We start from the raw sequence: 5,237 nt of genomic DNA, 5'->3' as shown, positions 1-5,237 counted from the left end.
ATCAAAATCATAACTAGAGAATAGAGATAAGAACTAGAATATAGAACCCATAATTAATTAATTAATTTTCGAATCATAATATTATATATATATATATACTAATTAATGGGCCGTTTATTGTTGGTAAGAGGATTAAGAAAGTGATATACCAAAATGCGACAAGTCCTAGTTAGCTGGACATGTGTGCATGTCATCATGATCAATTAATAATTTGATGTTACACCCCGCTTTAATTTGTAATATTATTCTAATACATGTATACGTTTTCATATATTAATTAATACTCCTGAAAGCCTAGAAGAAGTCAAAATAAGTCGAAGCATAACTTCAGTACGTACTTCACTATAAATATATATACTCGATCGAACCTCTTAATTAAAATGTTTGTTAACCCTCTTTTGTAAGTTACTTATATATTTACCATATACAATTAAATTATAATTATCTCTTTATATGCACATGCATATATGTGCATACATTAAACGTGACCAAACTAATATTTAAACCACATTATTCTTAACTATATATCAATTAAGTCTTCCCAATTTTTTTTTTTTAAAGGTCTTTTTCCATTTTTCGGTGAGTATATATTACAAACTTGATTGAATGCTACTCTCATACCAATTAATTAGTATCTCTTCCACAAACTAAAAGCTTCTCTCATCTCTCTCTACTCTCCCAAATGGCCAAGGTTCATCCTCTGATCACATCTAAACCCATTGATGATGGTTGTTCTTCTGCTTCCAGTACTACTTCTTGTAGTTCTAATAATAATAATTACATGACAACAAAGAGAGAAACATTCACTGTGTGGATGAAATCGCTTGTGATGCAAGGAAATGGATGCACTGCGTTTGACGAAAATGGCAAGATTGTGTATCGCATAGACAACTACAACAACAAGCGCAGCAACGAAGTCTACCTCATGGATCTCCGCGGGAAAACCCTCTTCACTCTATCTCACCAGAAGATGTGCCTTTTCCCAACTTGGGAGGGCTACAAGTCCAATACTAATAAGCCAATGTTTCGTGTGAGAAAAAGTCACAAATCAATTCTTGGGAATAAAGGGTCTTGTTTGTATAAAGTAAGCATGCGATCTGGTGATGACATGATGAGTTGGTACAGGTTAGAGGGTTTGGGAGGCAAATCAAAATCAGCATTGAGAATAATAGACAGTGAAGGAAGAGTTGTAGCCGAAGCAAAGCGAAAGCAGACATCCTCAGGAGTAGTGTTGGGAGATGATGTGCTGAGTTTGGTGGTGGAGCCTCATGTTGATCATTCATTTATCATGGCTCTCGTAACTGTTTATGGCTTGATCAAACGTCAAATATGAAGGATCAGATCTGTCTCTCAGATATATAGACACACATATAGTACATATATAGTTAGCAAATAGTTGTGCAAATAGCAGAGGGGATAACTCTGTTGAGAGTAATGTGGAGCAATGTCCCACATCGGAAAACTAAGGCTTAGCATATGTGTTTATAAGTCTTGGGCCTCTCCACCCATTGCCAATTGGTTTTGGGTTGGATGCTCTAATTCTATCATGGTATCAGAGCTTGGTTATCCGCGTGTAAGGCCCAACGGCCACACGTGCTCCCACGTCACCCAATACAATTTGTTCACGTGTAAGGCTCAAAATATCGCCACACGTGCGGGGGCGTGTTGAGAGTAATGTGGAGCAATGTCCCACATCGGAAAACTAAGGCTTAGCATATGTGTTTATAAGTCTTGGCCTCTCCACCCATAGCCAATTGGTTTTGGGTTGGATGCTCTAATTCTATCATGGTATCAGAGCTTGGTTATCCGCGTGTAAGGCCCAACGGCCACACGTGCTCCCACGTCACCCAATACAATTTGTTCACGTGTAAGGCTCAAAATATCGCCACACGTGCGGGGGCGTGTTGAGAGTAATGTGGAGCAATGTCCCACATCGGAAAACTAAGGCTTAGCATATGTGTTTATAAGTCTTGGGCCTCTCCACCCATTGCCAATTGGTTTTGGGTTGGATGCTCTAATTCTATCAACTGACCAGTGAAATCAACTGAGTTTTTTTTTTGTGAGAATTATTTTAGCCCATTTGTAGTGTATCGCAGAGTGATATATCAATCGATGTGGTCATATTTTTTGTGGGAACTGAACCCATTTTTCAGTGAGACATTTGTAATATTACATGATCATGTAAAGCGGATCGAATGTCTATCATTATATATATGTGCCACTTAATTATATCAAGTCGAACGTGATTATTAACTCAATATTCATGTTCACTTGGATTCATCTCTTTCTCTCTTTGTAATGAGAGCATTTTTATCTCACCACGCCTCCTAAACTGAGTCAAACACGTATATTAAAAATATTAGTTGATTGATATGAAACATGTATGATCAATTTGGTTTGATTAATTTTTCATACGTACCATGTTAAAAGTCTGAAATTTATTTAAATATATACTAATTAATTAGTAATAAGTGTAGAGGCCTAAGTGATTGAATACCCATATATAGTGAGAATTTCTCAACAGAATATATACATCTTAATTATCCGTTCATATACATATGTATGATTTAACGGTTGATAGGGAAGCATCAAGTTTTTTTTTTTTCAATTTTTTTGTAGAATGATGTACTTTATTTAGATAGCATCCATAGGGAAGCATCAAGGTAAGTCCTTAACTTAGATCCATAGTAGAATGCCATGCCATGCCGTATATAATATGGAATTATTAATTTTTAATGACGTTCACAAATGAGGACTAGTTTCTCAGCCATTAGATCAAATATATGGACAGTTTAGATAATTTTCCCATGGGGTGAGTTGCATTTCAATAGATGGATCAAACCATAAAGCTTTATGAAGTACGTAGCTAATAAAATAAGTAATTAATTCATAACCGTTAAATGTTTTCGATAGCCAGAATTAAAACATCCTCATTTAACTAGTTAAATGGATCTAAGCCGGCCAGTACTCATACCCAACCCTAATCCATATAGTTTAATCCTAAAGCATTGATCTTCATCTCTCTTCTCACTCATGCTCCATGGGAGGAAGTAATTAATTAACCATATGATTAGATGAAATTGGACCTTAATTATATATGATGTGACGCATATATTATATATATACATGTATAGTTCCAATGAATTATAATTATAGCTTTGAAGTCAACATAAAAGGGGTGGTGGTGATGATAATTTAAAGAAATAATATCATACATTTTTTAAGTTTGTTGCCTAGCTTCCTTGTGACATCAACTTTTTTCATAAAATTAAGAAAAATTAGTTGAAGGAAACCCTTCCAAGACATATTAATGAAAATTCCCCTTTATCTTCCACGCGCATGTATACTTGAGAGTTGATATATAGTGTATAGCATCTTCCTGCAAATAAGTCAAACAAGTATAATTAATATTAGTAATTTGTGTACCATATAGTCATATAGACCTCGCCCCTATTCATATCTTGGACGCGCAAGATCTGACAAATAAATTAATATAAATATAAAAACTCGGGAATTAATCTCATTTTAATTATTATTTTTCTGGTATTATATTTCTTTCTCCAAATTATTTCTGATTTTATGAAAATTGTTCATTCTTCATTCAATTAATATACATCAAGGGAGACAGATGGGTCCAGACTTAAAGTAATAGTTTGTTTTTTTGGTAGAGATGCTTAAAGTATAATTTCTGCTATATATATATATATATATTTTCTAAGTTGTGGTATTATAATTTCCCTCAACACCCAAGTAATTTGGAATGCTTAAATCTATATATAATAAAGTATATCTTATCTCAATAAAGAAAATTTATACATAAAAAAGATGCAGGGTCCATGCTCTATTGGTTTTCGGTAACATTGTTTATCGTTTAAACAATTTTGAAGAATTGCACTGAAAATTATCAAAGCGTGATGAACTTTTTTTTTTTCTTTTTTCTTTTTATATGAAGGAGAATGATTCGAATCTAAACATTTTCAACAAATGAAAGAAATAGACTATTATAATAATTAGTTAACGAAAGTATATTTAGCTTGACATGTTATATTGTTAAGTTATGTCGGTGTTTTTAATTAAGTTTCGTAAGAAAAAGTTATGGAGGGCGATAAAAGTACAAGCAAACACACTTTAATTCCCTTTTCATTTTCTTTTGACTTGCTAGGGCCTAGGGGTGACAACGTTTATGTTCTTTCCATGTTTCTCATATTTTCAACGTTTTATACGTACAGGTGTATGCATGTATGCATGTATAAGGCATAGGATTCGTTAATTGTCGTCCCTACATTGGCAGACACAGCCATGCGCAATGTGACAAGTCCTGACGATCTATCTAGCTAGCCCAGCCCTAACTACAGAGAACCGACTGACATGCCCTCATAATATATCCAATACTATCCATAATTAAATTTATGATCAAATTAATGAATCATATCATAACTAACGATAAGAACTGAGTATACAAAAGTTCATATATAGAAATTAACCATAATTAATCTGCCAAACACAATATTATATATATATATACATGGTTTATATCTTGGTACATAAGAGATCGATCAGCATTAAGAAATTGATCATGTATACATGCACATGCCTTTTAGCTAGCTAGACATATATATATATATATAAATAATCGCTCACTTATCATAGAGAGAAATTTTACGCTCATTTAACGATTTAGTAATTATAGAACGAAAAATTCAATGATCGAGACCATTAATTTATTAAATCCCTTTTTAAAAGTCGTTCTTTTAAAAAATCAGTAAAATCCGTAATTGTGTGTCTCCTACACCTTCCAGATAGAGATAATGTTAAAATCTCCTTAATACTCCTGTGAGAGACTAGAAGAAGTCAAAAAATGTTGAAGATAACTTCAACAGTTCAATACATATATAATACACAAACACACAAGACACCCATATGTTAGAATATAAAATTAATCAATATTCTTGGGCCACATATATCCTAGCAGCTTAAACATAATTGTAGGAACAGTGGAAAAGTTAAGTTTATCAACACATGCACGCTCCAACTCCAACCTCTTAATAATGTTCGTCAAACGACTCAAACCTCTTTAAATTACATATATATATATATATAATTTGTATGCACATACATGTGTCATATGCGTATAAAATTGCATATTACAACAGTATTAAACGTGGAGTACTTCTGGATGACTAAGCCAATATTTAAACCATATAGTTTATTTGGCCTGAGAGTTTATATATAAATGA

General features: G+C 33.2%; 1 pseudogene; it reads left to right on the top strand.

Moving 5' to 3' along the window:
• Positions 1–646: 646 nt before the first annotated feature.
• Positions 647–1,333, top strand: LOC147274005 (protein LURP-one-related 11 pseudogene; annotated as a pseudogene).
• The last annotated feature ends 3,904 nt before the right edge of the window (positions 1,334–5,237 follow it).

Source organism: Dryas octopetala, chromosome 9 (genome assembly GCF_963921425.1).
Source record: "Dryas octopetala chromosome 9, drDryOcto1.1, whole genome shotgun sequence".
Classification (NCBI taxonomy): Eukaryota; Viridiplantae; Streptophyta; class Magnoliopsida; order Rosales; family Rosaceae; genus Dryas; species Dryas octopetala.
Note: the sequence above shows the minus strand (reverse complement) of the source record. Positions and strands in the feature narration are given on the sequence as shown.